Source organism: Canis lupus, chromosome 7 (genome assembly GCF_011100685.1).
Source record: "Canis lupus familiaris isolate Mischka breed German Shepherd chromosome 7, alternate assembly UU_Cfam_GSD_1.0, whole genome shotgun sequence".
In the NCBI taxonomy this organism is placed as follows: Eukaryota; Metazoa; Chordata; class Mammalia; order Carnivora; family Canidae; genus Canis; species Canis lupus.
The window spans coordinates 48,018,656-48,044,532 of NC_049228.1; the positions used below are offsets into that span (position 1 = coordinate 48,018,656).

General features: G+C 36.2%; 1 protein-coding gene across 5 annotated transcripts in view; it reads left to right on the plus strand.

Moving 5' to 3' along the window:
* Positions 1 to 25,877, plus strand: part of RIT2 (Ras like without CAAX 2) — a 467,387-nt gene that overhangs the window by 436,806 nt on the left and 4,704 nt on the right. The window lies entirely within an intron of this gene.

Here is a 25,877-nt window from a genome sequence, read left to right on the forward strand (position 1 = left end):
CCTCATCTAAGTGAAATCAGACAGTATTTGTCATTTTGTGACTGGTTTATTTCATTTAGCAAATTCCTCTGTCATTCATGTTGTAGCATGCGTCAAAATTCTTTTAAGGCTGAATAATATTCCATTGTGTGTATACACCACATCTTATACATTCATTTGTTCATGGACACTTGGGTTGCTTCCACCTTTTAGTTATTGCTAATAATGCTGCTATGAAGAGGGTATACAGATAGCTCTTCAAGATCTTAATTTCAATTATTTTGTGTATGTACTCAAAAGAGGGATTGCTGGATTATATGTTAATTTTTTGAGGAACTGATGTATAATTTTCCATAGTGTCTGTATACCACTTTAATTCCTACTGAGTGTACAAGGGTTCCAATTTTCCCACATCCTTGCCGATGCTTTCTTTTTTTTTGTTAGTAGCCATCCTAATAGGTATGAGGTGGTATCTCATTTTGATTTACATTTCCCTAAAAATAAGTCTATTAAAGTCTTTTGCTCATCTTTCAATCAGGTTTACTTTCTTTTTGTTATTGAATTGGATGGATTCTTTACATAATCTGGATGTTAACTCCTTTATCAGATACAATTTACAAATATTTTCTCCTGTGGGTTGCCTTTTCATTCTGTCTTTTGATGTACAGAATTTAAAAATTCTGTATAGTCCAATTTATTTTCTTTTCTTCTATTACCTGTGCTTTTGATGTTATAGCCAAGAAATTGCCAAATCCAATGTCATGAAGCTTTTCTTCCTGTTTGTCTAAGGATTTTATAGTTTAGTTCCTATATTTGGGTCTTTGTTCCATTGTGAGATAATTTTTGTGTATGTGTAAGGTAAAGGTCCAACTTTGTCATTTTGCACATGAATATCCAGTTTCCCAACATCTTTTCTTTCAATGACTACCCTTTCCCATTGAAAGATCTTGCAACTCTTGTCAAAAATAATCTGACCATATATGTGAGGTTTTATTTCTGGAATCTCTATTCTATTCCATTGGTTTCTATGTCAGTCTTTTTGCCAGTACTATATTGTTCAAATGACTGTAGCATTATAATAAATTTTGAAATCTGGAAGTATGAGAGTTTCAACTTGTTGTTCTTTTCCAAGATTATTTTGGCTACTTGGCATCTCTTAAGATTTCATATACATTCCATTTACTTTTTCTGTAAAAACACATTATTAGTCCTGGTAGATTTCACTTATTCTGTAGATTGTTTGGCAAGTATTAACATCTTAACAATATTAAGCTTACTGATCCATTTACATAAGATGTCTTTCCATTTATTTGTAATTGTTTATTTTTGCCAGAACAGTTTCAGTGGAAAGGTAAAGCAAAGGACTAATTGTAGCAAGTTGATCTATGGAAAGTATATGGAGGGTTGAGTGAATCAAACTGGTATAGTGATCAGAGTAAATAAAAGTTATCCAGGAAAATATGTGCAAACATACAAGATACCATGCAACTTATTTGGTGAAGGAAAGAAGCTGTATAGGAAGAAAAAGTTGAGGGCAAGAGGGAATGGGAGAAGAAAGAACTTCTGGAGGAAATGAAAAGGAGTAAAATCCATAGATCAAGTGTAAAAATTTGCCTTGAAAAAATGAGCATTTAAACAGGGCTAAAAAGGAAACAGTGGAGTCCAAACTCAGAAGTTTGATAATAGAAAATAGCCCACTTACATTCACTTATATTCTCTGGGAAGTCGAGGGGCAGGCCATCTGCTAGGGTAGGTGGTGGAAGTGTAGGTGGCTCTAGGACAGGAGGAATGTGTAAAGCAGTTACGTGAAATACAGGGGTAATGGCCACAGAAAAGCAAAAGAATGATTACCAAGGATTGAGAATCCAGCTGAAATTGTCAAGAATCAACTTGGAGGTTTGAACAATTTTATCTGGCAGGATTTGAATACTTACAGAATGCTTAGAACTTCATAGGATTTCTATATCAAATAATAAGAGGCTGGAGACTTGAAGGTGCCACTTAGAGAGGCCTTCATATGGTTAAGCAAGAAGTTGAGTATAGGCAATTAAGGAACTAAAATTCAGGAGGATGTAGATATTGAGAGAAAAAAAAAAAAAAAAAAAAACAAGGTCAAAAATACTCTGCCATTGAGAACAGTGAGGAAGTTTGTGTCAATGCCAGGTATTTTCTGTCTCCAGAGAAATCTGTCTCTGATTTTCACGGAGCAATCTGAGGCAAGAAGAAGCAATTGCTATGTCATGCTAATGTCATTAAGCATTCAACATGGTGTCAGAAGACATGTGGGCTTATGTTAGCTCTGTCACTAATTTGCTATGTGACCTAGGATGAGTCACGTAATTTCTGGAGATCCCAAGTCCTATAACCAGACAACTTCTGAGTTCCCTTTAGTTCCTAGTGTCTTGACTACACTCAATGGAATTTCTTCCTCCATCATCATCCAATGACCCTATTTTTATTATTTTATATTTCTTTGGACCTGGGATAAATGCCATGTTAACACAACATACATACATGGGCTGACAGTTATTAAAAATGCTACAAATGGAAATTTGTCAATATTTCTAATTCCTGCCTTACATGAAAGGTCAATGTAATTCTTTCATTATAATATAGCTCACATTTGAGGGATAAATATGCCCAGAATCACACTGCTACCAGTCAATAAGTACCAAACTCAATTACTTATCCTATATTCTATCAGCTATAACATAATTCCACTTGGAAAAGAAAAGTTTTACAAATTACTTAGGGACATTTCCTCTTATTTAAGGTAAAGGTTGTCTTAGTATCTTCAATGTATTTGTTCAAATGAATTTCACCCATAATTTTAATAATCTATACATACATACAATATGGTAAGCACTATACTGAATTCTGGGTTTAAAAATCAATAACAGATAAACTGAGCCTCAGAGAAGTAAAGGAGTCTGCCTAACGCCACTAACTAGCAAGTGACTGAGCAAGCATTTTAACAAACATCTGAATTCACGTTTATAACATTTCATTTGAACTCTTAGTATAAGAATCAATGCTTAAGGGAGACTGGGTGACTCAATGGCTGAACGTCTGCCTTTGGCTCAGGTTGTGATCCCGGGGTCCTGGGATAGAGTCCCACATTGGGCTCCTTGCATAGGACCCTGCTTCTCCCTCTGCCTATGTCTCTACCTCTCTATATGTCTCTCATGAATAAATACATAAAATCTTTTAAAAAATTATTCATGCTTATAACCATTACATTAGGCTTCTCCCTTTCTTTAAAGAGCTTATCTTCAAGTTAATCAATATGAAAACAAATAGGGAAAGAAATATCATAAGTACTATGTAGAATGCACAAAATACATAAGAAAAAATTTTAACTCTTCTTGGCGGAGTCAAGAGTGGCATCACAATGAAACTGACATTTCATTTCTGTCTTGATATACAATTATTGGTTGTTAAGGCTGACAAGAAAGGAAAGATAATTTTATTTGGAATTTGATAATTCCGCTATTCAAAAATAACGAAGGGAAGACAAGCAAATCACATTCAAGAAAATCTGTATTAGTTTGGTATGGTTTCAATCAAGAGTCCAGGGGGAAAGTGAGAGATGGTTCTGGGCAGGAAAAGGTAAATGGGCAGGAATCACAGAAGTGTCATGCAAGTCTGTATCATGTCCCAATGCCAATCCATGATGAAATATGCACCATTCTGCTATGAAATAGGCAGGAAAAACAAAGGAACATGTAGGTGATTTTTTTTCACATGTACCCTGTATGAAATTACATATTTTATTTTCATATTAGTTCTTTCCACTTCATTTGATGTTTTACTTTGAAAATGAACTTCTTTAATGAACTGAGGTTTAGTTTTTCCTCCCTCATCCCCTTCCTTTCTTCATTCCTCTTCAAGTGTCTGTACTTGAATTGGAAATCTATTTTGCTTTTTTATGTTCCTACCCATCATAAACTAGCATAGGAAAGTAGGAAATTAATACTGCCAATTAACACTATCTCTGTCCTTTCCAAAAAATATCAGTCCTGTTGTCTTTTTAATCAGTTCTAGTTTAAGGCTATCCTAATTTGGGCAAATATTTAAACAAGACTAGGTGTTATGGTTTGCCACTGTCTGGTTCAGAGTTCTATCTTCAAAAGCCTGGGCTGATGTTTCACAAATCCAGAATGAGACTCATGCCAAAGGAAGGGGGTGCTAATTCACCTTCCTCTTACTCTCTCTCTTCCCATTCCATCAACCTTAAGAAAGATAATGAGAGAGAAGGGATTGATATCTGATTCTAGGTCATTGTGGTTTCTCTGCTGGCTGTGGTTACCAGGGACTACTGTATAGGTTCGTCTTTGACATTGACAAGGACCTGAATTATCTCTGCTTTATTAGCTTGTCATTCAGTGCCCAGGTGATGTGAAATAATTCTAACATTGGAGATCCCATGTTGTAGTTACACTTCTTTCCTGTACTCACACAGTCATCTCTGCATTGTCTCCCAGAAAACCAATTCTTGGTTCTCTGGGACAGTCTCTGGTCAACTAGAAACTGAAATCTCTTCCCAAACCTAATCTAGACCTCAAGATAGCCTAGGAATTTCAGCTATGACTGCCTTTGATCTGTGGAAATCAATACTGGAGTTGCAAATGTATTACATTGTTCTGCCCTTTCCCTAAGGTTCATTTCTCATAGTCTAATGGCTCTGAACATGTTGGCCTATTCTGCAGTTCAGAAACATCCAGTGCACAGCTAGGAATATAGATATATATTTTTACAAGTAATCACAGAGAAAGCAGCACTCTAAGACACATGTGATAGAAAACAGAAAAGATAGTGTCCTGCTCACTGTTTTCTTGACACACTTAAAATTAATTTACTTGTTTTTTAGTCTCTTTAAAAATATTTCTGGAATCGAATAATATCTAGCTAGTCTGAAATTTGATGCAAAATATGAACACCTGGCACCAGGAATCAGGCTCTCATTAAACCTGGCAATTTGAAACTTATCTTTGTTCCAATTGTGAGTTCCAGAGTAATTCTTACAGTTCCTATAGTTGTTGGTAACCACAGGGGACCAGAAAGGAGTCTCAGTAATACTTTACATCATTTTATAATATTTGCTGAAATAAAAGCTTGACAAGTATATTAGGCAGAAACTATTCAATTCTTATATAACTCCATCTATACTAGTTCAAACAACAACAAAACACACAAAAAATAAATTTATTTAGGTCCTTTAACTGGAAAACCCAATTATGTTTCCTTCAGGTATACCTAGATTCAGAGCCCCTAACAATATCATCAGAATCTTTCCATTTTTGTTACTTTTCTATCGACTTTAATCTTAACCACGCACTTGCACTTCACAAACTTAACTATTGCTACCACGATTATTTCTGAATAATGCTAACAAAATTCTGAGGGAGGAGGGTGGCTAGCCTTACTTAGGTCTTATTTAATTTTACAACCAAAATTTTAGGTAGGGTATTTGCTTATCTCTGGAACAAGAAGTGGGGTTAATCCCATCAAAATTATTGGGCTGCTAAATAGAAAAAGGATAGCTGTCCCAAAGGATATTGGGATGCTATTTCAAAAAGAGGGAGAAGATCATCTGGGTAGGCAAAAATAGATGTCTATCATTGAATACCTACTTGTTGTAGATGCCTACAGAAGCCCTCCTCCTAATTGAAAAAGAAGAAAGAAAGAAAGAAAGAAAGAAAGAAAGAAAGAAAGAAAGAAAGAAAGAAAGAAAGAAAGAAAGAAAGAAGAAAAGAAAGAGAGAGAGAAAGAAAGAAAGAAAGAAAGAAAGAAAGAAAGAAAGAAAGAAAGAAAGAAAAAAGGAAGAAAGAAAGAAAAAAGGAAGAAAGAAAGAAAAAACCCTTGTCTGTGAAAACTAGAAACCTGGGGATTTCTGTCTTAGGCAATATGGAAAACACTCAGTAGTATTAGAAGAGCAATACAATCAGATCTGAGTTTTAGAATTTTCCTTTACTGCCTTCTACAATTTCACTTCTCACCCCTTTTTGACCTTTAATTAAAGTGGGCTTTGGAAGCCATTCATAGAAACCTGCTTCCCTCTGGTAACTAATTAGGCTAACCTCCACTTAACTCCAAGCCATCCTGTTTGTGCAAAGGCCTTCTAAAGAGTTATCATTTCACCTGTACCCAGGATGTGGTATCCATGGAAACCTTGAACTTCTAATGACTGGTGGTCGGCAGGCTTAGGTACCCAGAGGGCAATTTATTGCTAGGCTGCCTCAAAACCAGCACTTGGGCCTGCCATCCTGATTTAGATGATTTTTGTTAATGGTAACTCCCCACCAAAATCTATGCTGGGCTGATCCCAGTATCATTCTGACAAACTCATTCAGAAAGGTAAATGTTCAAACTCCACTAGAGCAGGATGCGGGGCAGAAATCTTCCTGTAAGGGTAAGTCAAGGACATGGGAAAATTACTGCATTTTGTTTTCTACCTTCATGTGGATACACACACACACACACACACACGCAATATTCTATATACTAAGTCATGCATAAATTATATAAAAATATATAATTATGTGCCTATATAAATAATAAATTTGCAAGTAAACATTTAAGTGTATTTATACACATACATAAGAGAATAGTCTTTCCCCTTAGGCCAGGACTACAGATCACTGATGTCAACACACTTTGTTCTTTCAGCCTTCTGGCTCTCCCTAGACCTCATGTTTTGCTTTTGTCCTCTCGGTATGTGAGGGCTGACCTTAGCAGAGAGCTGGCTGTCTTAAATATGGCAGGTCATCTATCAATTCCTCCCCAGGCTGTCAGAGTTCCTTTTAATCTCACTTGTAATTTTCCAAGGGAGGTTCACAAAAGCCACAAACAGAATTTTAATGTTATAAAATACCTCACAGAGACAGTAAATATTTCCTTTTACATGAGGACAGGCTGTATGGCAACTGGCCTCAGAAAAAATGAAGACATTTTCCATGTTAGTTTACTCTACTTAAATTGTCCATGAGTTGGATCATTTGCATTACTCTACTGTAATGATTCTCTTTACATAGAGCTACAGCTTAGGCATACATTTCTTATTATTGAATGCCTGATTATGGAAAGATTTTTTTCTTCTGATACAAACAAAATATTAATTGCCTTCATAATTATAAAATATTCACCCCACTAATTTGCAAATGCATTCATTATGCATTCCAAACATCAGATCCAGAAACTAATGGCAAAATTAATGGATATTCCAAGCCCCCATTGAGAAGGATAGATTGAGTGCCCCTAAATATTAAGGCAATAAGGGCTTTTCAGATAGCTAGATAAATGACCTCTCAAATATCTAAGATCAGCTAGCCAGTAAACACTATAAACTAAGTCTGCATTAAAATTAGTTTGGTAAGTGAGCCTTTGTTTTAATCATTTATGCTAATACTTCATAGCTTTCTCAGAAATGGTACAGACTTAGTGAAATAACAAGGTCAGTAGGAAGTTTTTCCATAGCAATCTCTTATACAAATCTGAAGAAAAGAAGATAACATTAGTGATGCTATGACTTTATTTGTGAATCCAATTCATTCAACAAATATTTAGCAAATTGCTGCTATGGTTAAATTATGAGAATACAAAGTGAACGGGATAGTTTCTACCTCCAAGCAGTGCTATTTATGACAACAAAGGGGCATGCATCTAGACCATAAGGTACCTGGGAAGATATACTAGGTGGAGAGTGTAGCTAATGTTTTACTTCAAGGACAGCAGAGGTTAATTAACAGATGTGGTACATTCCTTGCAAATGCATCTAGGCAGAGGGAATGATGCATTTGGGAAAAATGCAAGGACTTTTAAATGTGTAGGGTACAGAGGATGGGGAGTGGTTAGCAACTGGGTGAGCACTGGCAATACTCTTAGGAATGGGACATAAAAAAAAGTCTGATTCAAAAAAAGAGAGTAGGCATGGTGAAAGAAAGGGAAAAAAATAATGAGTTTTGAGAAACTCAGGGGTGGAAGTAACCTTAGGACATCATTTCCCTTGATTTTATAGATAAGGACACTGGTGTCCTTGCAGAGCACGAATGTAGCCCACCTCCATAGAATGAAACTCATGTGTAGATGTCATTTCTAAATTCCACTGGTTTCCTCTTCCCTAGAGCATTATTATTTGATCTGGATCACCTTTCTCTGTCAATTTACGGTTGCCCATGTTAGACACACAAAAAGCAGATATATTATGGGACTCTTCTTACTAATGGTCACCTTACTATTCTAGTGTAGTATATATGTACTGAGACTTTATAGTATACAAATGCAGTGTGTTGGTTACTTTGAGATGGATTAATGAATTGCAACTATCCATAAGAGGCTAGATGATAGAGAAGATGTATGTATTTTTGAATGAGTCATCAAAGAAGGCTACTTCCTAGGAAGCAGACAGTACTGATAATGTCATTGCAAAGGTATATTTCACCTATTATATTTTTTCTTGTTTATCAAAGAAATAAAAATGTAGAGGCCCAACTATCTGCCCTTATCGTAGCAGAGGAAGTAACAAGTATAGTTTAAAAAAAAGCTAATGTCTAGTGTGGCTAAGCAGTTAGGCATCCTCTGTGGTTAGAAAAGTAATAATCTTACAACCAAAGTTTCATTGTTGTTGCTGCTATTTATCTGTTTCATAGTGGGTCTGTTTCATAATGTGGGTCACACATTACTCTGTAAGAACAAAGCAAAATGGAAGCATCTGCTTTTCTTCTGAGTATTTTTCTTCTGAGTATTTTTGTTGTTTAAGATTCCAGAAGATGAAGACTATCTTCTGAAAATAAGACAGCACCATCTTCTGAATGTAATCAGTAGTAAAGCTATGAGCGGAAGACATCACTTATGTTTTCCAGTATTAAAAGAGTTGTCATATGGAAGAAAAGGCTGTGTGTAGGAGAATAATATTTGGAATGTCCTTCCAAGGCTATAATTAGGACAAGAGATAGAAAATCTAGGGAGAACATTTTCTTCTTAAAATTACTGAATTTCAGCCAGTGAGAGATACACATCATAGCCTGGAATTCTGTGATATGTGAATAGACTCATCATTGGAAAGGTCTGTAAAAAGGTCTCTATGCCCCATCTCATAGGAATGCTTTAAAAGCAATGATGTCTGACTTCCTTACAACATTGTCTCTAATGTCTATGATTCCATGATTCCATGGTCTACCTCTCTACTCAGCATGGCTTGCACTTAAACAATTCACAGTTGATTAAGGGAATTGGGAATTTTGCTGAATTAGATGTCACTGTGAAAGACCAAGATCTGACCACAAGAGCAAAATTTAGGTTGTGTTGATAGTCACATACTATAAAAGGGGAGACGAAGAAAAAATGAATCCCTATGGCAAACACTGTATTAATGGGAGAGGAGAGGAGCAGTTTTGAAACCAATTTGATGATGATCCCAAATGTAGCAGACACAGAGTTGAAAGGAACAGTGTGCCTATGAAACTTAGCCTTGGTACAGAGGAAGAAAAACATTAATTGTAATGAAAAACTGAGTGACAAAAACCAAATGCTTGGGGACTTAAAAATGGGGAGAAGGCCTGGGGATCAGCAAACAATTCATGGAACAGAGTCTGGTAATTACTTTAAAAAACCTGCGGGATTAGTAGAATATTGTATGGTGAAGATCTGAAGAAAGGAAGGATGAGAAGAAAAGATAGAGATAGAAGATAGGAAAATGGAAGAAAACAAGAAATTTAAGAGGCTATGAAGGAGAAAGGTGAGGAAAACAACTGAAGAAGTGAAGTGTAGTAATCATGGTTTTTAGTAGATTGAGGAGAGTAACCCCATCCCCTAACTGATAAAACATAGCATAACTGGTGGCTTGGGGTGAGGGGGAGACTTGTGGTTTGAGCAAAATGCTTTTATGCCACATTCAATAAAATATAGCCAAAGGAGAATTCAACCATTCTAAGGATAGACATGGCAATGGAGTCAAGTGTATCAGAGTAACTTTGACAGTAAAAGGCCCCATCCCCCACTCTGATAGGTGGTGTAAAGATAAGAATCTTCTCATTCATCAGCATTACATAATTTCTGACTGGAGACAAGCCAGTTCTATGTATTAAATGAATAAACAAAAAAGTCCAGGGCAGCCCAGGTGGCTCAGTGGTTTAGTGCCACCTTCGGCCCCGGGCCTGATCCTGGAGACCTGGGATCGAGTCCCATGTCGGGCTCCCTGCATGGAGCCTGCTTCTCCTCCCTGTGTCTCTGCCTCTCTCTCTCTCTCTGTGTCTCTCATGAATAAATAAATAAAATCTTTTATAAAAAAGTCCAAATTATAGTACGTTTACTATGTAATTAGTATAAGGTATACTGTTATCTCCTTTCTGTCTCTTATTAGCCCCATTTTAAGATTAGGATACTGAGTTTTAGAAAGGGTAAGTAACTCAATTATGGTCGCTTGATTAGTAAGCAGAAGAGATGTGATTAGAACTCAGGCCATTTGGTTTCACAAGCCATCCTCTTAAGTAGAATACTTTTCTCCCTGTATCTTAGAAAGAACTGCTGTTTTGACTAACATAGACTATGTTCTTAGCTGCTTCTGTGGAAGATAGAGCACAGATAATGTCAGTGAGCTGACAAGTCATTGCTGTGATAGTGTTGTTTGCTCTATGCTCTGACATGACCAGAATCTGGAAGAGAAAACAGGTGTCACTGACTTGGAGATGCAGTTTCAGGCCGCTGCTTCCTAACAGACTTGTCAAGGTTACCTTCCTTTCTCTGGCATGCTGTATGCACAGCCATCTAGGGGCAGGTCCTTTTGTCCACCTGGGGAGGGACTGGGCAACTGGGCTTGAGAAGCAACAAATGAAAGGTGTTGCTAAGGCCACAGAGGGGTTTCTTGTAACAGTTAAAGCTGACATCTGTGTAGCTGCTTGAATCTACATATATCTTCCAGATCTAAAGTGGTGGAACTAGCAGATACATGTTCTATTATTAAAAATGTATAGAATATGCATTTTAAAAATAAAAATTTAAATTTTGTAAAGTGAAAGCCCCAGATCCAGACTTCCAGAGTCCTCAGCTGCTGACTAAATAGGGAAAAGACCCTAGTTTCTGTCTTCCTCACTCCATGCAAGCCTGCTTGCTTCAGGAAGTTTCTTCTCTGGACTTTTATACCCTGTGGGCTCTACTTGTCACATGCACCATTTCTTCAGGCCAGAGTCTTTGTGTTGTAGACAGTGATGCATCTGTGGTGGTAAAAAGAGCCTTGGGTGTTAGTGCCAACCCCAGCATAGAAGAACTCAAAAATTATCTCAAAAATTAAGGAATTCTCAAACTATTTAGGATTTAGAGTATAGGATGCCTAGGGGCAATTTCAGCTCTCTATAATTCAAAATCTCTTTTGACTAAATATGAGAACCTTTTGATAAAAAGAGGGGTCATTTTACAGAGGGATGTGCCATCTGTATAAACCTACAAAAAATAGTAATTGATAGAGTTGTTGTAGAATGACATACAATGACTTGGTGGCTGAAGGATGACTCTAAAGTCCATTGCAATCCTGAATTCTTTTATTTTGAGGATATTCCATATCCCTTTAATTCTGGTAGCTCAACTGATGCCCTTGATTCTTCTAAGAGTCCAGAGTGCTCCATTAGTAATTATGAGAAAGTAACTATTTATTAAATACACTCTGTGTGCTAGAAGGCTATGGATCATATTACTACATAACTTATATATAATCTGTATAGCAACCTTCTGAAGGAGATGGTATTATCCTTTTTATTTTGAGAAGGAAATTGGGGTTTGAGAGGCAGGGTTATTTATCCAAATAAGAGCTAAGCCTGACTTCATCTAGTACTAATTGCTGTAGGAATAAACCACTGGTTTTTTTTTTTTTTTTTTTTGAGCACTTATCATGTGCTACCCACTCTGTTACTGATGAAGGGAGAATCACAAAAACAACTTGGAGAGCTAAATATTTGCTTTTATGTTATGGACATTTCTCTCTGGTTAGAGTATGAAGGATAGATTTGAGGAGGTTAAGTCTGAAGGTAGAAAGATCATTTTGAGGATAAATCTACAAGAGCCCCAAACTAAGGCACTGGCTATGAAAGGAGAAGGAAGATGTCAGTATACAATAATCAAGAGATGGAAATGAAATGGCTTGATTATCAGCTAGATTTAAGGATATGGGAGATAGAGGAATCTGGAGGGATTTTAAAGATCTTGCCTAGACTACTGAGAACATTGGTGCCATTAGCCAAGATGGAGCATGTGGCAAGGAAAAATAATTAATTTGATCACAAATTTGAAATGCTTATATGACATTTCAGAAAAATTCTCCAGCAGAGACTTGTACATGTGATTCTGGACTTAACCTGAAAGATGAGCTTTGAAAACATCAATAGGGGCTCATGAACACTCTAATAATGACTAAAGCAATGGACTTGAATAAAAATATATAAGGAACAAATGCCAAATAAGAATAGAAGCAAAGTAAATTATGGGAAGAGTGAGTGAAGAGTATTTAAGACACTGAAAATATTCAGATATTCAGAAAAAGTAATCATAAAGAGGTTAGAAAAATCAGGAAAGGAGATCACCAAGTCAAATGAGAAGTTTAAAGAAGAAAGTAGTCAATTTGTCAAATAATGCAGATGCTGAAAGATATCTGGAATTACCTACTGGGTTTGGCAGCAAGGGTCATATTTATACCTTTGAAACCATTTTAGGAGACTAGGTGAGGGGGGAAGCTGAATCCAGATTGTGAACATTGATGTGCAAATCAGAAGTGATTAAATCAGCACGTAAACCTCTGACATCTTTTTTTAATTCAAGTATAGTTGAAACACAATGTGACATTAGTTCCAGGTGTACATAATAGTGATTCAATAATTTGATATGTTATGCTATGTTCACCACAAAGTGTAGCTACCATCTGTCACCATGCAATGCCAGTATAATACCATTGATTTTATTCCCTATTCTGTACCTTTCATCCCCATGACTTATTCATCCCATAACTGGAAACCTGTACTTTTTACTTCCCTTTACCCATTTTGCCTATCCAACCCTCTCCCCTTTGGCAGCTGCTAGTTTGTTTTCTGTATTTATGGGTCTGTTTCTCTTTTTCTTTCTTTCTTTCTTTCTTTCTTTCTTTCTTTCTTTCTTTCTTTCTTTCTTTCTCTTTCTTTCTCTCTTTCTTCATTCCACATGTAAGTAAAATCAAATGGTATTTGTCTTTCTCTGTCAGACTTACTTCACTTAGCGTAATACCTTCTAGGTCCATCCATGGTGTTGCAAATGGCAAGATTTCATTCATTCTTTTTTATGACTGAGTATCCATTCACCTATCAGTGGACATTTAGGTTGCTTCCATATCTTGACTATCGTTAAATAACACTGCAGTAAGCCTAGGGGTGCATATATCTTTTCAAATTCATGTTTTTGTTTTCTTTGGGTAAATACCAGGAGTAAAATTACTGGATCATATAGTATTTATATTGTTCATTTTTTAAGGAACCTCCATACTATGTTCCACAGTGGCCATATAAATTTATATTCCCACCAACAGTGCATGTGAGGCTCCTTTTGCTCCACATCTTCACCGACACTTGTCATTTTTGTCTTTTTGATACTAGCTATTCTGACAGGTATGCACTGGTGTCATTGTGGTTTTGGTTTGCATTTGCCTGATGAGTAGTGATGTGCATCTTTTCATGCGTCTATTGGCCAGTGGTATGTCTTCTTTGGAGAAATGTCTATTCAGGTCCTCTACCCATTTTTTAATCAGATTATTTGTTTTCTGGATGTTGAGTTATATGAGTTCTTCATGTATTTTGAATATTAGCCCCTTATTGAATATATCATTTGTAAATATCCTCTCCCATGCAGTACAGTACCTTATTTTAAGACTGTGCATCCTTCTTCCAAAAATTTTCATGCCTCAGCCCAATTCTTCCCCCTTTTTAACCTTGTACAAGTGCTTTCCTGAAGAATCTACAGTTAAAAGAAAGTAATTAGAATTGGGCTCTTAAAAAAGGTGACTTGATTATTTTTTCTGGGAAAAACAGGGGCTATTAAAAAAGCTTAAAATATAAAACAGAAGGGGTACAACTCATGCTGGCAGACTTAAACAGATACTGAAGAGGACAGATACTGAAGAAGACAGAGTCCAGATGGAGGTATTAGACTTGACAGAATCAGTAACCTATCTTCATTTGAGACACAGAGAGTAAGATAAGGTAGCTAATGACACAGGTGAGCTTCTAGGTGCTAGTATGGAATGTTTTACTTATTATTTTTGGATGCTTTTATTTTCTCATTGAGTTGAAGTGAGGGCAAGATCATCTGCTGAAAATGAGAAGTGAAGATTTTGAAGAACTAAATGAGAATAGGAAAGGGCACTAGCTAATAATAAGTAAAATGATTGACAAGGGCACTGATGGCTCTGCTAAAAATGAAAACTAAATTTATAGTAGTGCCAATAAGTACAGGCTTATAAATTTTTCAAAAAAATGCCCAGCTCCCTGGAACATTGGTTCAGTTTTATATTCTGCAGATCCCAGAGTTAGAACTTGTATCAAACTTACTTTGTTCAGGCTCATTCTTCTCTGCAAAGCATACCTTTTCTGAATATAATGCAAAAAGATACATATGTTGACCATAAACTTGGAGGAATCCTGATACCTCTGGCTTTCCTTTGGATCACATCAGTCATCCACCACTCTGTTCCCTAGACTCCACTCAAGAAAGCATCATGCCCCAGCCTTTTCTTTTTTTCTCTGCTTAGAGATTTTGCAGTGCACGTCTTTATATAGAGAGAATATAAATAATAGTGCTTTTGTGGGACTCAAAACCTTTGGCAGTTCAAATGGGATTTGGGCTTTTGAGCTCTCTAGTTAATATATGGAGAGTTTTTGCTGTAGTAGTTGGTTGCTTCCTCCTTGGTTTCCTTTCTTTTCCTTTATTCACCACCCATTCAAGGAAGAGATACAAAAGATGGTTACTGAGCTTGGTTCATGTGCAAAATAGTGAGGTGTTGCTGAGAAAGCAATGTTCCATGCCCTCATGGTCTTATATTCTGTAGGGGATCCAGATATCACACAGCTATACAATTTATTGCTTAATTATAATTGTTATATGTGTTACAAATATAATCATAAGTTCCTTCTATTTTTATCTAATATGAATTTATTAATGTAATAAATTAACTGTTGAAATATGTTTTTGATACTTAAGTTCTCCAAGTGGCCAAAATTTTACTCTTTATTCATAAAGTGTGGGAAAACCATTCTTTAATATACATCAAATACACACATTTATTTATTAGTTCAAATATATTAAGATACACTAAGGCCTGGACATACATATATGTGTGTGTGTGTGTGTGTGTGTGTGTGTATATATATATATATATATATATATATATACACACACTGACATATATATTTCATATACTGCCTAACTTTATTGATTTATAATTTTAACAAGATATTTTAAAAGTAGTCCTTAGGAGAAAAATTCAAAGCCGCAGCTAGATATTGCTGTTAGCAAAATATTTAGCATTAATCTTCTCTTTTTTCCCTTCATAGCAACTACTGGCTGCCATGGCAACCTTATCCCCATCCCCCCAACCCCCAGCATACCAGGGCTTCTTGGATGAAAAGCACAAGGCCTTGGAGATTTCAAATGTCTCTTATACAAAGCAGTCTAAACTCTTTACCCTAGAGCCATTACCATCCTGTGCCTCAGAAGGACTGACTATACCATTTATTATGTCCTGCTTTTCTCTTCATTCAATCAATGTCTCTTCAACAGGAGAGAGAAAACCTTTTACATTTCTTTGCACAGAGTAGGCACTCAAGAAATAGGCCTTTTAAAAAAATCACTTAATTGATGGATTTCATAAGAATTTCATATGAATCTAACAAATTTCATATGAATCTACATAAATTAGGCACTTAAGCTCACTCATTCCTTCTGATAGTGCTGCTGTTCATTCTCTCCTTCCTCCTTCATGCTTTCCTCTACACCACATTAACAGCTGATGATCCCACAAAAGCACCATTATCACCTCTGCCTTAGGCCATTGTTAGTCCTTCCATCTGAGACTTATTCTGGTTCCCCCCACACACACTCCCTACTTGTCATTTAGGTCTCCTACAAGGATATCTGTCTTCCCTGAGGGAGCCAAGAACCACTAATAAGGGTCTGGGCACTACTTATAAATGTCACCATAGTGCTGTCATGGCACTGATTAAAAAGGAAATTCCAAATCACTATAATTTTCCTATTGCCCTGACAACTAGCTCCCTTATTTATCATAACCCCAATGCTGTATTCTATGGCCAAGGTATCCAGTAGTGTCATTCTAAGTGTTGGCCACTGTGATGGCTCTAGGTACAGCAGTGAACAAGACTGACAAATTTCTGCTATAACAAAGCTTCATTGTACTGAAGGGAGACAGAATATAAACATAGGAATAAATTAGTAAAATGATTTCAGAGAGTGATTAAGTGCTAAGAAAGAAATAAGGCAGAGCAATGGAACAAATCACTGGCAATGGGCAAAATATTTTCTAGAGAAAAGTTAGGCAAGGTGTCTCAGTGAAGATGATATTTAAGCTGGGACATGACTGATGAGAAGAAATCAGCCATAAGAAGTACTGGGAGGGGCACACTCCAGGCAGAGGAAATGTGCAATACTCAAAGGCCAGAATATTACAGATGGCATGTGAGGAAGTATGTCTCAGGGCAGGTTGGAGCATGTTCTAGAGAGGCAGGGATTGCTGAAGGACTTCTGTAGGAATGAGCACTGTGCTGACATTCATTACCAATCCCTGCCTCTCCCATTTCAGCAGATCTACCTTCCCTAGTCACATTTGCCTTGGTCTGTGAGCTAGGGTTCCCTTCCCTCAGAAGACTGGCACAAACCATGACTTCCCACTTGCACATTTTGCATAGCTTGGGTCCCAGCAGTGGCAGGACCTGAGATAGCCCAGGTGTACCATGTTGTTACAACTGTGCACCCTACCCATTTTGTTTGCTTTGCAGATCTGCCCAGGCCAGACCCAGTCTCAGTGGTGACTGCAGGTCTCATTTTGCAAACAGAGCTATACACACCTTGGCCCTACACCAGAGTGGGGCTCAGAGTTTTAGTAAACAATGCCCACAACAGCAGGACACATTCAACACACAGAGGAGACACCTCCTGAAGCACCATGTTCTGGTGAACAGGAACATTGCATTGTAGGGAACTAGTGGACTTTTTCATAAGGCCATTATTTTCAAGAGCACTTTCCTAACATAGAGTTAGACAAAATGAGGAGATAGAGAACAAAACCATAGCAAGAGAGCTAAATAAAAAGGTAAGTAATATGCCTGCTAAAAAATTGAAAGTAATGATCATAAAGATCCTCATTGGACTTGAGAAAACAGTGGAGGACATCAGTGAGATACTTAACAAAGAGAGAAGAACCAATCAGAGATAAGGAACACAATAAATTAAATTTAAAATTCACTACATGGAATAAATGTAGTGAGAGGTGAGAGGTAGCAGAGGAGCAAATCAGCAACCTGGAAGACAGAGTAAAGGAAAGTAATCAAGTTGAACAGGTGAGAGGAAAAAAATATATGCCAAATGAGAACAGACTTAGGAAACTCAGTGACTCTATCAAGCATAACATTTATTTATATTATAGGGATCACAGAAGGAGAAGAGAGAAAAAATAGCAGGAAATTTATAAGAAGAAATAATAGCTGAAAAGTTTCCTACTGGGGGGTGGGGGGAGGAAACAGATATCCAGATCCAGGAGGCACAGAAAATCCCCCAACAAAATCAGTCCAAGCGGGTCCACACCAAGACACACAGTAACAAACTGGCAGGAAATATTGATAAAGAGGATTTTAAAAGCTGCAAAAGAAGACCGTTACATACAAGGGAAATCCCATAAGGCTATCACCTGATTTTTCAGTAGAAACTTTGTAGGACAGAAGAAAGTAGCATGATATATTCAAAGTGATGACTGGAAAAAAATCTGCAACCAAGAATACTCTATCCAGCAAGGCTATCATTCAGAATGGAAGGAGAGATAGTTTCCTAGACAAATGAAAGATACAGGAGTTCATGATCACTAAACCAGCAATGTTAAAAGGGACTATTTGAGTGGAAAGGAAAGACCATGAATAGGAATAAAAAAAGTGGAGAACACAAAAGCAGTAAAAATAAGTATATCTGTAAAAATCACTCAAGGGATTCACAAAATAAAAGGGCATAAAATATAACATATGCCTAAAAAAATGACAAAGGAGAAAAGTAAAGAATGGGTTGAAACTTAAGCAATGATTAGCTTAATACAGACTGATATATGCAAAAGATATTAATAAACCTAATGATAACCACAAATCAAAAACCCATAATAGATATGCAAAAAATCAAGAGAAAGGAATCCAAGTATATCACTAAAGAAAGCCAGCAAACCATGAAAGAGAGCAAGGGTCAAAGGAGAACTATACAAACAGCCACAAAACAAGTACCAAAATGGCAATACATATACAATTGACTTGAGTTGTACACCTGAGACTAATGTAACTAAAAAAGAGAGAGAGAGAGAGAGAGAAAAGGGAAAAATAATCACCTTATGCCTTTTGATTGGTGTATTTAATCCATTACATTCAAAGTGACAGAATGGATTTTAAAAAATCCATCTATACACTGTCTACAAGAGACTCACTTCAGAGCTAAAGACACCTGCATAGTGAAAGTGAGGGGATGGAGAAACATCTACCATGCAAATAGATATCAAAAGAAAGCTGGGGTAATAATGTTTATATGGGACAAAATAGACTATAACAAGAGACAAAGAAGGGCACTGTGTAAGCATAAAGGGAACAATCCAACAAGAAGATATAACAATTACAAATATGCACTCAAAAGGGAAGCATCCAAATACTTTACGCATAAAGTATTTGCTAATTGAAAACATAAAGAAACATAAAGAACATAAACTAATTGAAAAAAAAAGGAAGAAACTAATTGATAGCAATACAACAATGGTAGGGGACTTTAATACCCCACTTATATTGATGAGCAGATCATCCAAATAAGAAATCAACAAGGAAAGAGTGGCTTTCAATGACACATGGGACCAGATGGACTTAAACTTATTCAAAACATCCCATCCTAAAACAGCAGAGTACATTTTTTTTTCAAGTGCACAGAAAACATTCTCCAGAACAGATTACATATTAGGCTGAAAAACCATTCTCAGTGAATTCAAAAAGATCAAAGCCATACCATGCATCTTTTCTGATCACAACACTATGATCCTAGAAATTCACCAGAAGAAAAAATCTAGAAAGAACACAAATACATAAAGCATAGAGGTTAAAAACATGCTACTAAACAATGAATGAGTCAACCTGGAAATCAGAATTGGATATCAACAAATACATGGAGACAAATGAAAGTGATACAGCAAAAGTGGTTCTAAGAAGAAAGTTTATAGCAATACTGGCCACCTCAAGAAGCAGAAAAATCGGGCAGCCCCGGTGGAGCAGCGGTTTAGTGCTGCCTGCAGCCCGGGGCGTGATCCTGGAGACCCTGGATCAAGTCCCACGTCGGGCTCTCTGCATGGAGCCTGCTTCTCCCTCTGCCTGTGTCTCTGCCTCTCATTCTGTCTCTGTGTCTCTGTGAATAAATAAATAAAATCTTTAAAAAAAAAAAGCAGAAAAATCTCACTTTATACCTAAAGGTGCTAGAAATTGACCAACAAAACCTAAAACTAGCAGAAGCAATGACATAATAAAGATTACAGTAGAAATAAATGATAGAGAAAAATCAAAACAATGAAACCAGGAGCTGGTTCTTGGAAAAGATCAATAAAATTGGTAAACCTCTAGCCAGACTCATCAAACAACCAACCAACCACAGAGAGGACTCAAACAAAACCACAAATGAAAGAGGAGAAAGCAACCAACACTGGAGAAATACAATTGTAAGAGAATATTATGAAAAATTATATGGCAACAAACTGAACAGCCTAGAAGAAATGGATTAAATTCCTAGAAACATATAATATACCAGAACTGAAGCAGGAAGTAGAAAATTTGAACAGACTGATTACCAGCAATGGTAAAAAATTTCCAAAAAACAAAAGTCCAGGACCAGATGGCTTCACAGGAGAATTCTTACCCAAACATTTCAAGAATTCTTACCAAACATACCTATTCTTTTTGGGGCACCTGGGTGGCTCAGTGGTTGGATGTCTGCCTTTGACTCAGGGCATGATCTGGGGTCTTGGGATTGAGTCCCTCATCAGGCTCCTTGAAGAGAGCCTACTTCTCCCTCTGCATATGTCTCTGCCTCTCTCTTTGTGTCTCTTGTAAATAAACTATTCCAAAACCAGAAGGAAAACCTCCAAATCTATTCTATGAGGCCAGCATTACCCTGATACCAAAACCAGAAAAAGGTACCACCAAGAAAGAGAACTACATCAAACTATGATGAACATATATGCAGAAATACTCAAAAAATACTAGCAAACTGAATCCAAAAATACATAAAAAAATCATTCATCATGATCTAGTGGGATACAAGGGTGGTTCAATATTTGCATATTAATCAACATGATACATCAATAAGAGAAAGGAAAAATCCTATGATTAAAATAGAAGCAGAAAAAGCATTCAACAAAGTACAACAGTTACGATTTAAAAAAATGTACGTTTAGGGGGAACATACCTCAATACAATAAAGGCCATACATGAAAATCCCACAGCTACATCATACTCAATGGTGAAAAACAGAGCTTTTCCCCTAAGGTCAGAAAAGAGACAAGGGTGTCTGTTCTCATCACTTTTATTCAACATCGTACTGGAAGTTCTAACAGCAATTAAACAACAAAAAGAAATAAATATATCCAAATTGGTAAGGAAGAAGTAAAACTTCCACTTTATGCAGATGATATGATACTGTATATCGAAAACCTGAAAGACTCACTCAAAATCTCCCAGAACTGATAAATGAATTAAATGAAGTTGTAGGATACAAAATCAATGTACAGAAATCATATGTATGTATGTATACCAATAATGAAACAACAGAAAGAGAAAATAAGAAAGCAATCACATTTACAATTTAACCAAAAATAATAAAGTACTTTAGAAATAAACTTACCAAGGAGGTGAAAGACCTGTACTCCGAAACTATAAAACATTGATGAAAGAAATTGAAGACAACACAAAGAAATGGAGGGACATTCCATGCTCATGGATTGGAAGAACACATATTATTAAAATGACTATGCTGCCCAAAGCAACATAAACATTTACTGCAATCCTTATCAAAATAACAACAGCATTTTTCACAGAACAAGAACAATCCTAAAATTTGTATAGAACCACAAAAGACCCCGAATTGGCAAAGCAATCTTGAAAAAAAAAAAAAAAGGATATAACTGGAGGTATCACAATTCCAAATTTCTAGTTCTATTACAAAGCTATGGTAATCAAAACAGTATAATAGTAGCACAAAAATAGACATATAGATCAATGGAACAGAATAGAAAGCCTAGAAATAAACATACCATTATATGGTCAATCAATCTTTGACAAAGAAGGCGAGACTATACTATGGAAAAAAGAAAGTCTCTTCAATAAATGGTATTGGGGAAAACCATACATACAGCAACATACACTTTCTTAAGCCATATACAAAAATAAACTAAAAATAAATTAAAGGCCTAAATCTGAGACCTGAAACCATAAAAATCCTAGAGGAGAACACAAGCAGTAATTTCTCTGACATTGGGTGCAGCAGCATTTTTCTAGATGGGTCTCCTGAGGCATGAGAAATAAAAAAACAATAAACTATTGTGTCTATATTAAAAAGCCTCTGCATAGTGAAGGAAACAGCCAATAAAACTAAAAGCCTACTGAATGAAACAAGATATTTATAAATGAAATATCTGATAAAGGGTTAATATCTAAGATATATGAAAAACCGATACAACTCAACTCCCAAAAAAACAATACAGTTAAAAATGGTCAGAAGACATAGACATTTCTCCAAAGAAAACATCTAGATGGTCAACAGACACATGAAAAGATGCTCAACATCACTCATCACCAGGGAAATGAATATCATAACTACAATGAGATATCACCTCACACCTGTCAGAATGGCTAAAATAAAAAACCCAAGAAACAACTAATTTTGGTGAGGATGTAGAGAAAAAGGAACCCTTGGGCACTGCTGATGGAAAGGCATAGTGGTGCAGCCACTGTGGAAAACAGTATGGAGGTTCTTCAAAAAATTAAAAATAGAACTATCCTACAATCCAGTAATCACACTACTGGGTATTTACCCAAAATATACAACTAATACTTAAACACTAATTTGAAGGGATATATGCATCCCTGTATTTATTGTAGCACTATTTCCCATGGCCAAACTATGGAAACAGCTCAAGTGTCCAGCAATAGATGAATGGATAAAGAAGCTGTAGTTTATATATACAATGGAATATCATTCAACTATAAAGAAGAATGAATTTTTGCCACTTGCAATGACATGGATGGAGCTAGAGAGTAGAATGCAAAGCAAAATATGCCAAATACCATATTATGTCACTCATGTGTTGAATTCATGAAACAAAACACACAAAGGGAAAATAAGAGACAAATCAAGAAACAGACTCTTAATTATGGGGAACAACTGATGGCTACCAGAGGTGAGGTGGTGAATGGTGAAGAGAGAGGTGAAATAGATGAAGGGGATTAAGAGTACACCTGGTGAGACCTGAGTAATATATGGAACTGTTGAATCACGATATGGTATACCTGAAATTAATATAACACTGTACACTTGAATGAAAATTAAAAAGAATGAGTTTCTCATATGTCAGTGACTGCAGCTGAGGGTGGGAAATTATTGCCAGTGCATTGCTGTGTTTTGGTGTTCCCTGCAGGGAGTCTAAGGTGACATCTATGCACTTACCTTTAGAAGGAAGCTATGTGTAAAAACAAAACAAAACAAAAACAAAACAAAACTTGTAGGAGCACCTGGGGGGCAGAATTCGTTAAGTGTCTGACTCTTGGTTTCAGCTCATGTTGTGATCACATGGCTGTGAGACTGAGCCCTGTGTCAGGCTCCACACTCAGCATGGAATCTGCTTGGGATTCTCTCTCTTTTCCCCTCTACCCCTTCCCACTTGGGCTCTCTCTTTCTCTTTAAAATTAAAAAAAAAAAAATCCTTTTAAGAAAGAACTTCCAGACTAAAAAAGCAAACAAATCAAAAGCACTTTCATTGGAGCTGGTCAAGGAAACTGGCAAGGCTACTCTTCATTAAAACAGATCAAAACCAAGTACACAACTAAATGAAGTGAAAACTGAACAAGCTAAGTTTGGGCAAATTTTCCTTCTTATTAACAAATAAAATGTTTTGGTCCCAACTCTTCAAGAAACCGATTCCTATTACCAAGACTATGCAGGCTCTATAATGAAACTTAATATCTTTGTAGGTAAGAATGAAGTGAAACACAGGAAGATATTAAAAAATATTAACAAATTTTGAAGAGTTTGTTCTATACACTGAATATTTTAACAGTACCCAGTAGGCTGAACCACAAAGAGATTACACTTGCAAAGCTTCTCTTGGAAGAGTCAGACCCATCTTTCTGCCAATCTCTCCTCACTCAAGGTTAGTAAATATAGAAAAGCAGTGTCAGAGTTTCCTTTGTGCTACTAAGACTTATATGGCTTACTAGCCGACCCCCATTACCCTGAGTACCTTTACCTTTACAATAAAGAGTGATGAAGCTCTTAAAGTCAGCAGATTGCTGGGACAGGAACTTGAATTGACCAGCATGCTTGCCGCTTCCCACAAGCAGCTGGGCCAGGACTGGAACAGGCTGTGTTTGCCATCACACCCAGGGATTTCTTCAACCCCCATGCAGCTGTGGCTGTGCTTTAATGCCTCCTCAGGCAGATGGGAAATGGCATTTCAGGGAGTACCTGGCGCATTACACAATGATCTTCCTTGGTGAAAAAGGTCACATATATTAAAAAGATGGTTCCCTTGGGTTATTGAAATTTTCTATTGTATAAAACATTTTTCTTTATTCCATTTTTTCTGCCAATGCTTTCTAAAGCCTGCAGGTGGCATATTTAATCACACACTCCCCATCCTTGCAATTGAGGGGCATGGTGTTATGGGATCTGAATCTGAACAAATCTGAAATCTGTTCTTTCCCTGACCCCCAAATAATCTTTCTACAATATTTATTTTTCTCCTCTGTCTCTGTATTTAAAATTTTTCTTTTTCTTTTCTTTTCTTTTAAAATGTCCTATATCATTTCTTTGTAATTTAAGAATCATCTCAAGTTAGCAAACCTCAGATCAGAATAATCAATTATATATATATATATTTATATTTATATATTGTGAGTGTGTGTATGTGTGTGTGTGTGTGTGTGTGTGTGTGTATGGAAGGGAGAGGGAACTGGAGAGATCCTATGAGAAACAGCAAGGATTGGAAATAATACATGATGGAAGAGAGTAGAACTTGATGATTGTTTTACTCAATTAGATATGTGACCTTGAACCACTTGCTTAACCATTTTGGGGCCTGAAACTCCTCACTTGAGAAAGAAAAAATAATTAACTCCCTTTTAACACTGTGCTTCTTAGCAGTTACTATTTGGCATGGATAAATATTTTTCATTTAAAAATATTTGATTTTACTTAAATTTTGGATAGTTAAGATATAATATATTGGATGAATATTACATATCCTGGTTTTGAAGCCTAATATAGAAGCAATTACTTTTTATGTTACTCCAATTCTGAACCACTCAGAACCATTAGTGGAATAAAACTTATTCCAGTGATACTGTTGAAATATTTATAGCTTTCAAATAGACCAAAATTACTAAACATAAAAGCCCAGAATCTGTAAAAATTGTTTTTTTTAATTTTTATTTATTTATGATAGTCACGCAGAGAGAGAGAGACAGAGAGGCAGAGACATAGGCAGAGAGAGAAGCAGGCTCCATGCACCGGGAGCCCGACCTGGGATTTGATCCCGGGTCTCCAGGATTGCGCCCTGGGCCAAAGGCAGGCGCCAAACCGCTGCGCCACCCAGGGATCCCCTGTAAAAATTGTTTTTTGAACTTATTTTCTTTTTATAGGTTTGGACTCAAGTGTAGGGATGACAGATTGTGGTTCGTCAAAATTGATGTGAGATAAAATTTATTGAGCCATGGGAATTTTAAAGTATGCTTTCACTTTAATATTTTTTTTAAAAATAAAAACTTTATATAATCTTTAGGTAATTGATCTAGTAAGAATTTTTTCAGGAATTATAGAAGAGATCTAATATTTTACTAAGTTTAATTTCCTTTTGGATTTCATTATAATGAATGTGAAAATTACTGAGTTGTAACATGGAATTAATATTCCAATAATGAATCTAAGAATATATACATTTCATGCTTTGAAATAGAATTCATGATTACTTACCAAAGCAATGAGGAGCTACAAATTTGAAAACACTTTATCCTGCTATAATAATAAGCAGTATGTCATCTATTATTTGCTTATGTGACTTCAATATGAACCTTTGGATGGAATTTTTCTAATTTTTAAGACCATCACATTGGACTTTTAACTGAATTTTGATGTTTCCAATGCTGTGTAATTCATTTTTATAATTAGGAAACATTTAATAAACATGTGTTTGTATAAAGAAATTTTTTAAATGTGTAAGAAAAAAATATACATTTAGTTAAAGACTCAAACCTCTTTCCTTTTCTATTCTTTCCAAAGAAAAATTACCTTACTGTGCTGGTAGAAATAATCTCCATATATCAAGAATAGCCCAAAATGATGATGATTCAATGTCAGGGTACCACTAAATGCATCTTCACTTC